The sequence below is a fragment of the Mus caroli genome, chromosome 10 (assembly GCF_900094665.2).
Source record: "Mus caroli chromosome 10, CAROLI_EIJ_v1.1, whole genome shotgun sequence".
NCBI classification, from domain to species: domain Eukaryota; kingdom Metazoa; phylum Chordata; class Mammalia; order Rodentia; family Muridae; genus Mus; species Mus caroli.
In genome coordinates this window covers 104,722,875-104,735,929 of record NC_034579.1, presented here as the reverse complement: position 1 = coordinate 104,735,929, position 13,055 = coordinate 104,722,875, and positions in this window count along the sequence as shown.

The window sequence follows — 13,055 nt, the reverse complement described above, 5'->3', positions numbered from 1 at the left end:
AGCTAGCGTAGTTTTGATGGATAGAAAAGTCAAAACAGTAATCCCAAGGTTGCAAGCATCTGTGGGAAAATATGAAGTAAGAACCTATGGCGAAGGCTCTTGGCCAGAAAGCAAAATGTCTAAGGATAATCTTAGAGTCTTTCATGACCATGATGGTTCTCTGGATTGTCCCCACTATGTTCCCTGTGAACAACTTTTCCTCTCATTAGTGTTCCTGTCTTTTCACCCAAACCAGCGGTTATCAACCTGTGGGTCATGACCTCTTTGGGGGTCCAACAACCCACAGGGCACACATATCAGATGCCCTGCATATCAGATGTTTACATTACTATTCATAACAGTAGCAAAATTATAGTTACAAAATAGCAATGAAAATAACTTTATGGTGGGGGTGGGATCACTGCAACATGAGGAACTGAATTGAAGGGTCATGGCACGAGGAAGGTTGAGAACCACTGGCCCAATGGTTCCCAGATATGAAAAGAGCACCGCCTCTTCCAGTGTCCTGGGAACGCCATGGCCAGCGTCACCCAAAGGTCACTTTCCCACTTCTGCATTCCATTCCCACAGAGACAGCAAGAAAATAGAGACAAGCCAGGGAATGTCTAGAGATCCCTCACATAAGTCTTCTCATGTCTTATTTACCAGATAGAGATGTAATCCAAGATGGAGAAAGAAAGAATAGGCTTGGTGTCTGAACCCCAAGCCTGGTTCTGCCATATATCAGGTCTGTAGCTTTTATCAGGTCACTGGAATGAATTCACTGCACACTTCTACCTAACTCCAACTCCACCCCCGAGGCAGGAGAGCATGCTGCCTTCCTGGGAAAGCAAAGACATCTGATGCATTTTGGAAACTATGTTATGTTCTGGGAATGGGAATAGGATGCGACCCATTCCTCCAGCACTAAGGACGAGGGGGCACTCGTGGGGTTCATTCAGGCTTCTAATACTCTTATACCAAAGCTGACCATCACAGCCTAACCTTCCTCTAAAAGTCTCCAGTATGAGAAGGGTGGAAAGATTAAATCAAAGAAATATCTTTCTTCTCCTTAACATCTGTTTTTGAAATAAATGGTTTAAATCTTCTATCCACTAGCAAGGATGTGGTAGGAAGATATGACCCATTTTAACACAGCAAAACACGGCCCTTGGAAGCCATGGCACCCCATGGCATCTCTGACTCTAGGGTGACAGTTCTCTCCTTTTCTATTTGTGTCTCCACGGAAAGTTATCAGAAGCTATGGGGCAATTATCAGACTAAGATTAGCCTCTTGCTAACAGGCATTTTGTTTTATTTTCTGATCATGTCCCTAGGGCCTGGTGTGCTTGGAAGCACCCTATAAATGTTTACTGTACGGACAGTTCATCTTCCTAGTTTCAAGGACGGGCTCTTGGGTAGCTGATAGTCGGTGTTCTGATTACTATAAACTACAGCTACCAACACTGAAAAGAACGATTTGGAAAGTGAAACTGTAAATGCAATCTGGCTTGGAACTCCCCTGCCAAGAGAGTGCTAGACACCTTCCCAGCCTCAGTACAGCAGACCGGGTGTTGCACACAAACACTTGCCCTCAAACTCTTCACATAAGATGTCTCATTCTGCCGGGCAGTGGTGGCGCACACCTTTAATCCCAGCACTTGGGAGGCAGAGGCAGGTGGATTTCTGAGTTTGAGGCCAGTCTGGTCTACAGAGTTCGAGGACAGCCAAGGTTATACAGAGAAACCCTGTCTCAAAAAGACAAAAAAAAAAGAAGTCTCATTCCAGTCTTGGTTGCCATTCCACAACGCCTGCGTCTCACATCTGTTTCCCTTTGCAACCAGATCATTTGAACATTCCCTGCCAGAAGACACCCTGGGGAAGGCAGAGGAGAGACTCGGAACCTCCATCTGTTGACAATACTCTTGTGTGGAGCCAGGTTGAAGGTTAATGACATCCTCCAGGGTCTGGGTAACAAGACTAGGCTGCTCTTCCAGAATTCTTTAGAGCCGTTGTTGTCCCGTGAAGATGTGACAGGTTAGCCGGTATCAGCGGGGGAGCCAAGAAGGAAGTTCTTGCCAAAAAACTATAACCCAGGATAAACAATTTTCACCAAAATCAAACATGGAAGCTATACCCCCGCCCCCGCCCCTAAGGCCAGCGAAGGGACTCTAAAGCAGTGACCTTCCAATATGACCCACAGATTGCTCTTCTTAAGGTTGCTTGGTAGCAATCACCAACTCTACAGTACAGCTCTCTATTTCTTTCTTTCGCCAGTTCCAGAAAAAGAAAGGCTGAGAGGCAATGATAAAAGAAGATCCCAGGGGTGAATTTGCTAGTCTTGCAAGCTAGTACTGCCTCTGGCACAGACAGATCTGCGTCTGAGCTTTCCCGACAGACTCCTCCTGGTTGTAACTACCTCATTGAGAAGCCACCCAGCCAAAGGGTTGCACCCCCAAAATGAACTGCATACCTCCTCCACATCACAACCACCTCTCCAATCTCCAGTGACCCACTGAGCAACCTTTCAAAGTCTGTGCCCTTTACCACCTGGTGCCCTGGGGACATTTTTAAAAGGGGGAGCAGCTCAGCATGTCTTTCTGTTACAACCAAAGAACAAATTGTCTGGTCCCAGCGTGAAGTAGAGTAGCTTCCACCAGACTTGTAGAAAGGGTTAGAGTGGGGTAGGAGTGGGGAGGTAGTGGGGAAGGATGGGGTTCAACCTCTTCCCAGCGTGCTACAGTGTGACATCGCTATTTTGTTTAAAGTGGAGTTTCTGGCTTCAGCTGCACTTAAATTCAAATACAGGCTTCATGTGCAAATTAAAAACTAAATAGCTTGTCAGGCTGGAGTGGGCAGATCTCTGAATTCCATTGCCAGGGACACTTGTTAAAGATGGGTGGCACACAGTTCTGAAATGGGAGGTCTTACTTTCAGGGAAAAGAGTCATGTGTGCTTGTTTGTGTGCGTGTGTGTGTGTGTGTGTGTGTGTGTGTGTGGTGTTTCGTTGTTGTTTTGTTTTTGTTTTTGTTTCTGTGACAGGTCTCTGTAGGTAGCTCAGGATGCTCTCAAATTCTTGTTCCTCCTGTGTTGCAGGTCTTTTCTTCCAGCGGAGACAGGAAAGACAAGGACACCAAGTTGGGTTCACGCACCAGTTTCTTTACTTCAGGCTTTTCCCCTTCCAGCTCTCTTCCCCACTCACAACAGCTTCTCTTACAACAGCTTCTCGTACTACTATACTAGCTTCTACTTAGGGCAAGGGCTAAACTCCTATTACAACAGCTTCTCTTTCTACCACTTCTAATCTCAGCAAGGGCTAAAACTATATTCGGGCCAACTCACCTCCTTCTAGCTCCACCCCACCTCATCCAATCAGAATTCACACACGCCCCAGGCACGAGCTCAGGTCTTCACAGACAGGCTGACAGATCCAGATCACAAGGAACAGTCCAGCCTGGCAGGCAGCCCACGCATGCAGCTTCACTGCGCATGCTCGGGCAAGGCAGTAAACAAGTTTCCCCGCTTCCCTCACTCCTGCCTGCGCTTTCAGGGATTGGACATATAGCCATGCACCACCGCACCTGGCTCCATTGAACTTTCTATGTTTGAAGCTCCTGAATCCCAAAGTCAAGCTCAGTTAGCGTGTGTTCCCTCACTGAAACTGCAGGTGACTTTTTTTTTTGCTGCAATGCTTCCTGCTAGAACCGAGTACAGCAGAGAACACGGAGCCTGTGCCTTCCGGAGACACACATAGGGAACACGGGCAATGTGACTTCTATGACTGCACAACTCGACAGTCATTAACTTCCATCAGTTTAACCGTAAAGCAAACACAGGTAGCCACTGTGTGGACAGCACAGGGTTGGCTATTCCCCTAAGCTGTGTTTTGATGATGCTCCCATCCTAGCTGATGAACCACAGAGGCCCCACTCTATTTATTCTGTCTACAGTAAAATTAGTTTCATAAATCATTTGGTATAAACACATTTAATGTTACCTAACAGTCAATAAGTGTGAGATTATTTAAACATCGAATCTTCGCATGAACAAGATAAAATTCCCACAAATGGATCTTATACATTCAAGTTCCATCAAAGATGAAGCATCATTATGGAAATCTCTATATGAGTACACCAAACTGTGGCTAGTACACATAGACTGAAAGCCGTTCCTTTTTATAACCAGACCAGGGAAAATACCATGACAGGACCCTCGGGCAGGCCATGACACTTTTCTGAGTCTCTTCTCCCATTGATAATTGAACAGATTTTATATATTTTTTTTCCTTTCCAATCTCTGCAACAGTAGATGATGCTGTATGACACACCACTGTACAGTGTTGAACTTGGCCTCTCTCCTGCAGTGTATACTATTCAGAAGTCTTCAGGGACAACTCCTCGTCTGCTAGAGCAGTGGTTCTCAACCTAGGAGCTATGATCCATTTCTGAGATCCAATGACCCTTTCACCGGGGTTGCATATCAGTTACTCTGCATGCCAGAAATTTACACTATGATTCCTAACAGTTGCAAAATTATAGATATGAAGTAGCAGTGGAAATAATTTTATGGTTGGAGGTCACCACAACAGAGGAACTGTGTAAAAGGCACATTTGCCTAGCTCTGTATCCTCCACAGTTATTCCTCCTCTTAGGCCTAAGATGGTCTTTTTATGGGCATTCTAAGCTGTTTCAGCCTAGAAACTGTCTCTAGTCCTTTCCCGGATCTCCAAAGCCTAGATTGCAAACACCAGAGGCTAGTGATCTGAAGAAAAGGTTTCTCTTACCAACCTCTGGGAAATGGAAATAGAAGCTGTCTATATCTTAAATGATCCTGGCATCTTTAATACAGATACCTGCTTTATAGTTTGGAAAAGGGTTACTTCACTTTTAATCACTTCAATATAATCTTAACTAGCCACCAAATACTTGGCACATAATTTGGTGGCTCTTGATGTCCACATAGATTCGTGAGACCATATAGAGAAAAATGTTTCTATTGGTGCAAAGCTTTTCTGGGCCACTGTGTGCTGCCATGCACAAGACCAAACCCAGATATTTCTGTGTGCTAGCAAGTGCTTTGTCCCTAGCATGTGCTCTGCCCCTAGCATGTGCTCTGTCCCTAGCATGTGCTCCATCACTAGGGTGCACATCCAGCCTTTATGTCTCTTACTACATTGCTTATCCTGCCTTATGAACTCCTACAGACAGAAAGCCAATCTACTATGGAAATATTTTGTGCTTCATAAATTAGAGGTTGTCCCATCCAGGTGATAGAAATACAAAGTACTGCTCTGCACAGGTTAGCATTTAATAGAATAAGACATTGTTTTTTTTTGTTTTGTTTTTGTTTTTCCACTTTGCTTTCCTGTGCATAACTATTTTGAGATTCATCCGTGGTCTACTGAGTTCAAGTTCACTCCTTTTCCTTACTAAGCAATGTTCATTGTCTGGGTATGCCCACACAGGGATGATGTGGCGTTTGCAAAGAACATATGGGTGTATACTTAGGTTGTTTCTGGTTTGGGTGGTTACAAATGAAACTTCTATAAATATTTATGAGCAAGTCTTTGTGTGGGCTAATGGAGTGGCTAGATGATTGGATTTTTTCCCCTAAAATATATTCTGATTTTGGTTGCTTCTATCTTCACAGCCACCTTTGTTCCCTCACCTACCCAAATCAACACCCTTTTTGTCTCTTTCTCACTAAAATACAAGAAGAAGATGATGATGATGATGATAGAATAAAATAATATAAAATAAAACCAAAAAAATGAGACCATGGAATAATGAAGAGAAAAAAAAAAGAGCCAAAGAAAAAACTCAAGAAACACATATAGAGACAGTGATGAACGTGTTTACATACACACAGAAATCCCATAAACACGTAAAACTGGAAACCTGTGAGAAAGGGAGGAGAGGAGAAGGAGGAAAGGGGATGTGGGGGAGGGGAGAGGAGGAAGAGGAAGAGATGAGGAAGAGGAAGAAGCATCCCTGACAAAGCATTATGAGACAAAGAACCTTCAAGAATACTATTGAATTTGTTTTGTGTTGGCCATCTACTGCTGGGCATGAGGCATGGGCTTAAGAATAGTTTGTAGCCATGTAGGTGGTGGTGCATACCTTTAATCCCAGCACTCAGAGTGGGAGAGGCAGGAAGGTCTCTGAGTTTGAGGCCAGCCTGGTCTACAAAGTGAGCTTCAGACATCTCAGTCTACACAGAGAAATGCTGTCTGGAGGGAGGGAAAAACCCCAACAAACCAAACAATCAACCAACCAATCACCCAACCAACCAACCAATCAACCAACCAACCAACCAACCAACCAATCACCCAACCAACCAACCAATCAACCAACCAACCAACCAACCAATCACCCAACCAACCAACCAATCACCCAACTAAACAAACAAAGAGTGGTTTGAATGCCCAGTGAGACTCTGCTGGAGAAAACCAATTTTCCATCGGTAAGTGGTTGTCAGATGGAGAGAGCTTCTGGGTTAAGAATGGCGGCATGTGTTCACTTTACCTCTTAGCGCTGGGACCTCATCTGGTCCAGACCTGTACAGGCTCTGTGTGTGCTGCCACAGCCTTGTGGGGTCACATGTCTGCCTTGCTGTGTTTAGAAAGTCTGGTTTCTTGGTGTCCTTCATTTTCCCTGGCTCTTATCATCTTTCCTTCTCGTCTTTTTCAGGGTTCCCTGAGCCCTGAGGGACAAGGATTTGATGGAGACATTCAATTACAACTGAGGGTTCCAAGGTCTCTCATTCCATGCACGTTGCACAGGTGTGGGTCTGTGTGTGTTCCCATCCACTTCAGAAGGAAGCATCTCTGGTGATGGCAGAGCAAGACACAGATATTTAAGGGTAACAGAGTGTCATTGGCAGTCATTTTATTGCTATATTTCTCTAGGAAAATGGTAGCATTCGGTTTTTCTCTAGGTTCCTGGCCTATTGAGTCTCAGGCCACCTGAGTGGTGTTGAAGATGTGTTCCATTTTATGGAGTAGACCTTAAATCAAATCGGATATTGGTTTGTTGCTTCAACAAGCAGCAACATCTATGCAAATCTAGCTCTACATAAGGCTCTGGAAGGAAACTGCAACCTGAAGATATTACTCACATCCAACATAACATAAGCAATATATAATCTCAGACCAACTAATAAAAAGAAGGGGGAAAAATCAAAATAACAGGAATCAACAAATACTGCTTACTGATAACTCACAGGATCGATGGTCTGATTTCCCAGTAAAAAGGACACAGACTGAGTGGATGAGGAAACAGGATCATTCCGCTTCATCCAAGAACTACACCTTCACATCAAGGAGAGATATCATCTCAGGGTAAAAGACTAGAAAAAGAAATTCCAAGCAAATGAACCCAAGAAGCAAACATGGATAGCTATTTTAGTACCTGAGAAAATAGACTTCAGACCAAAACTCATCAGAAACAATAGGGAAGGTCACTACATGCTCATAAGAGGAAAAAATTGACCAAGAAGACACCGCAATTCTTAACATCTATAGACCAAAGACAAGGGCAATACTCTACTTCTCTCCAATAGATGGCTCATCCAGACAAAAACTAAATGGGGAAATGCTGGAGCTAAATGGCCTCCTAAATCAAATGGACCTAACAGATGTTTACAGAACATTTCACCCCAACCCAAAAGAATATGCTTTCTTCTCATCAGCTCTTGGAACTTTCTCCAAAATTAATCACATACTTGAATCATGTGTATTTTTGTTTCGTTTTTAAAGAACCTGACAACATTAAATACAGTGGGTCTTGGTAGTTTTAATCATTTTACTACAAGAACAATGAAGAGTTTCAGCTGCTTGAAATTATCCCAGAGATCACTGATGCCCTATTTAATCAAGGTTTTTAATTTTTTTTTGTCTGTTTCATTTTGAATATTTTCTATTCTAATGTCTTCCAGTTCTCACTGACCTGGTTTCTGCCTTAGTGTTAGCTTTCCCATTTGCACACTATCATACATGTATATAGTGCATTTTAATCATATTCACATCTCATTACTTCCTCACTTCCCACCCTCACTAAGACTCTTCCTCCCTGGTGGTTTTTGTGTTGTTTTATTAGGATTTCTTATAGCATCCTGGATGAGGATACCTCAGTTAGGGTTGCTATGGTTATGATGAATCACCATAACAACAAAGCATATTGGAGGGAACGGGCTTATGTCATTAGTTACTCTTCCTTAGTATAGAGTTCATCACAGAACAGAGTCGGAGCAGGAACTCACACAGGGCAGGAACCTGCAGACAGGAGCTTACACAGAAGCTATGGAGGTGTGCTGCTTACTGGCTTGTTCCTTGTTGCCTCTTCAGCCTGCTTTCTTATAGATCCTAGCACCTAAAGGACCATCAACCCAGGGATGGTACCATCCCCATGGGTTGGATCCACCCAAGTCAATCACTAATTAAGAATATACCCTACAGGCTTGCCTGTAGCCTGTTCTTCTAGAGACATTTTCTCAATTGAAGCTTCCTCCTCTCTGATTACGCTAGCCTATGTGAAGTTGACATCAAAACTTTAGCCAACAGAGGGATTATTTGCAAATACACAGTATTTGCTGTTTACCAGTGGTTATACAACTAAAGAAAATGCCTTTTCTTGCTCCAGTAACTATTAACTGCCAATAGATACTCTGGGAGGTGTGAGGCCTGGCGACTCTCTTCCCTGAAACAGATATCTGTCTATAAATCACAAGACATAGAAGAGATTTCACACACACCCCAGTGCATATATCATGGCAGAATATCGACAACCCTACTATTTTTTGTTTGTTCCAACATTTTCATTTATCATGTGCGTGACTTTATGTGTGGGGGCATGAGAGTGCCACAGTCCATTTGTGAAGGCATGTGACCACTCGGGAAGTCAGGTCTCTCATTCCACGTTGTGGGTTCCACAGATCAAACTCGGGTTGTCTGACTTTGCCACGATTGCCTTTAGCCAAGGGGCCATCTCAGTGGCTCTGTGGGCCCAGTCTTAAGCTGATAATCACAACTGCTTTGAGATCAAGACTGTGCCAGTTATGTCATTTTTCACTCTCAGAAGATAACATTCTAACTCAACCTAATCTTCATGTGTGTTACCTCTAACTCTTCGTGTGTGTGTGTGTGTGTGTGTGTGTGTGTGTGTGTGTATGCAGTGTGGTTATGTATCCATGTGTGTCAGGGGTTCGGGTGCTGGTGGGTGAGCATGTGTGTAAAGGAACATGTCTGTTCATGTGTGTAGAGGACATCAGAACCTGGAGCTAGCTCAGTGACAAGAAAGCCCTCAATAATCTTCCTGTCTCTACTTCTTAACAGCAAGAGAATGGCCTTAACAGTGTGGAATGGCCATCTGAACTTGGGTCTTCATGAGTTTGCAGCACATGCTCTCATCCACAGAGCCATCTTGCTAGTCTTCCATGTTGGCATTCTTTCTATCCCTTCTTCTGCATAGTCCTTGGGCCTTGGAGGAGATGATACGATGTCCTGTGTATACCTAGGCATTCTAGAGTCCCTCGTTCTCTCTACTATGAACAGTTACTGAGTCTGCAGTTACTGATGCCCACCTCTATGGCCAAGGCTGACAGCAACACTAAACTGTGGGCAAACCATAATTATTCAGAAGCTATTCTGATGAGCACGTCATGTCCATTGAGTGAGGCAAGAGCAGGAGATTTCCCACTAGGAAATCATGACTTCCCCAGCCATAGGCTTTTGACAGGGTTTAAAACAGCAGGCATGGATTTCTTCCCATGCAACAGGCCTGAAATCTAATCAGTAAATAGGGACCAACCCCACCCTGCTCCATTACTTACTTGCCGTTATGGCACCAGTGAGGACTCTTCACTTGGTTCATTTGCACACAAAGTCTACAGTTATGTAGATGGTGATTCTGTCCCTCTTGTCTATAGAGCATCCTTCAGCTCTCATCTTCCTATGTAAGTTAGCCAGCAGAGACCTGGAGCCTCCTATATGCTAGGCAAGGGCTCTACGACTGAGCTATGTGGCCCTACCAATCTTTTCCTTAACACTGTCTCAGATGATGTTCATCTCTTATAGTATAGTTTTTAAATCTAAGGTATTATAATTTTCAGGTCTGAAAGTTCAATGTATCTCTTTTTATAGTTTTTTTTTTTTTTCGAGACAGGGTTTCTCTGTATAGTCCTGGCTGTCCTGGAACTCACTTTGTAGACCAGGCTGGCCTCGAACTCAGAAATCCGCCTGCCTCTGCCTCCCGAGTGCTGGGATTAAAGGCGTGCGCCACCACGCCCGGCTCTCTTTATAGTTTTTAATCTTCGGTTTTGACTACAGAGTATAGGCACAGTAATTATTTAAAGGCATTTGTCTGCCAAGATTTACACTAGTTCTTGGTCATATTTTATTCTTCTTCATGTTTCCTATCTTCATATTTCTTTGAATGACTAATCATCTTTCACCCAGTGACAGGCACTGAGCTCCATTATGGTGCATGCTGAGGACTTCTGAAAGTCTACAGGTATTTCTCAGTTTCGCCTTAGGCACAGCTGTATTACTTAGAACTACTTTCTCCCTCTGGAGTCACACCTCTGAGGTTCATTGTGTATTTTCAGAGCAATACTGGGTGGAGGTATCATTGCTCTCCTATATCCAAGCGAAGCCCTCTGGTACCTCCCAAGTACCTTGGGGATGATTTGGTAGAGTGGGCCTGGGGTACTCTTCTTTTTAATGTTTCCGGGTAGTTCTTTAGAAAGGAAGTGGAGTCTCACACCCATGTGTGCTAGCCAACATGCTCCTTAGGCTTGATGAAGATCTTCAGCAGATGTTTCTACTTCTCTCTGCTGCTCCCTGCCCCTTTGAAACACTGCCTGGAGGCAAATGTAGCCTGTGTCTTGCCCAAGTCAACATTCGCCTTCTTCACTCCCTGAGTTCACTGGCCCCATCAGAACACCAATCCACCCACACTGCACAGCAAGTGGAAACTCTGTCAGTTCAGACATAAGTCAGAGCCACGATGGATGGAATTCATCTTGTTCATCCCTCATCGCTGTATCTGGCCTTCATGGTCTGTTCTTGGTGTAATTCCCCTTGTTTCATATGATTTCTGCCTGGTTTATTTTTTCAGTGATTCAGTTGGAAACATAAACATTATGTCTCAATTATTCCATCTTGCCCCAAGGAAATCGATCGATTCGTTCTTTACAAAGTGTTTAGTTCAATGACACATCCCCTATCTAAAGAAGATAGATAAGTAAAAATAATTTTATTCTCACAGGAGGGTTTATGAGCTAGGTGAGATCCACTCAGGCTGCCTCTATAATACCAAGCATCAGTTGAGAATGTCCCTTTCCAATACTTAGGCCTAGAAATGCAGAGCTTCCTGGCACAGGATCAGAGAAAGAAAAACCACTTCTTTGGAGATGCATGACCACACAGGGTGTTGACTCCATGGGAGTTTGAGACCACAGGAAGGATTTGCATACACTGTCACTCAGAGCTGTTGGCTTCACCCTTCTGCAGTGTTGTGAGCCAGCCAGCCTGCTGACAAGACTTTGGTCCTCTCAGCTCCCTCCCTTCCTTTCTCCCAGCCAATGCTCCCATCTCTCACTCTGTTTCTCTTAGTGAAGGAGTTGACAGGAGTTAGCCCAGCAAAGTTTTGCTCCATCAGATCTAAGGACATTGACCTTAAGGGAGAAACCCAGGTGGTATGAATTGTTCCAGGTTAGAGGTGACTGTGATCACTGAGGACTTTGTGAATACAATATTCATATTCTTTTTGTTTGTTTGTTTGTTTTTGTTTTTCGAGACAGGGTTTCTCTGTGTAGCCCTTATGGCCTCGGCATTTATTTATTTATTAATAATTAGTCTCAGAGCCATCATTCTGCAAGCCAGAGCTGGGAAAGGAAAAATGGATTTAAAAATTATTTTAACAAATATTTTTCAACTTATCATGCTAGCTGTGATTTCAGGAGGCAGTAGACCTTGACAGCACATCTTTGTAGCACAACTGTTATGAGAATTGTAGCAGAGAGTTAAAAGAACTAGAGGTAAAGAAAAAAGCTAGATATTTTGAATGACTAATACAACAAACATTAGCTGTGACCCCATTTGGAGACTAAAAGAACACATCTTGGGTCATAAAGGATCCAGTAACAAAGGGACAAAGGGTTGCTTCTTCCTGCAATTGTCACAGGTTCATTCCTGAATGGGCCTAACCTTTGAATTAAACTGATTTACATATGGAAATAGAATAAATGTGGTAAAATACAAAGATAGGTAGATGATAGTGCTGTAGATGATAAAATGATAGGAGTTAGTGATGGAGATGGATAATAGCTGGATAAATGATAGATAGATAGATAGATAGATAGATAGATAGATAGATAGATAGATAGATAGATAGAACACATAATAGAGGATCAATAGAGAGGTCACTCCAGAAAGTCACTATTTCACATTATTTTCTTTGTCTTTGGTAGGACAGGCGGATTTCAATAGCAGTAAATGAATGTAATGACTCAGTGTCTCCTAAAGGATGGTTTAACATACCCACAGCACAAGGCTATGGGGCAGTCATTAAGCCAGAGTCCTCAAGGGTGTGGCCTAAGATTCTGCTCCTTTATTTGCGGCCTCTGGGCTCCCACTTCTCACTAAAGCTTACAAGTGGAAACTAGGGGGCCAAGCTTCCTGAGTTCACAACAACTCCACAAAAATAGCTGTGGCCCCCTCGCCCTCTGCACCTGGCTCTCCAGCTCTAAGCCAGTCATGATGCTAACTACGGCTTGTGCCTTGTAGAATTATAAAACTGCTCAATGACCGTGGAAACTCCTTTTAAGAGTGAACTAAGTAGAGGGCTCCGTGGATCAGAGCACTTGCCTCCAAGCCTCATGGCCTGAGGCTTGATCTCCAGAACCCACAAAGTGGAAAGAAGGAAATAACTTCCGTGAGTTGTCCTCTGATCACCACACGTGTCCCAAGGTGTACTTTATGAGTCTCATTTGCTGTCCTCTGATCACCACACGTGTCCCAAGGTGTACGTTATGAGTCTCATTTGTTTCCCCTCCAGAACTGTGACCTTCTTAAAAAC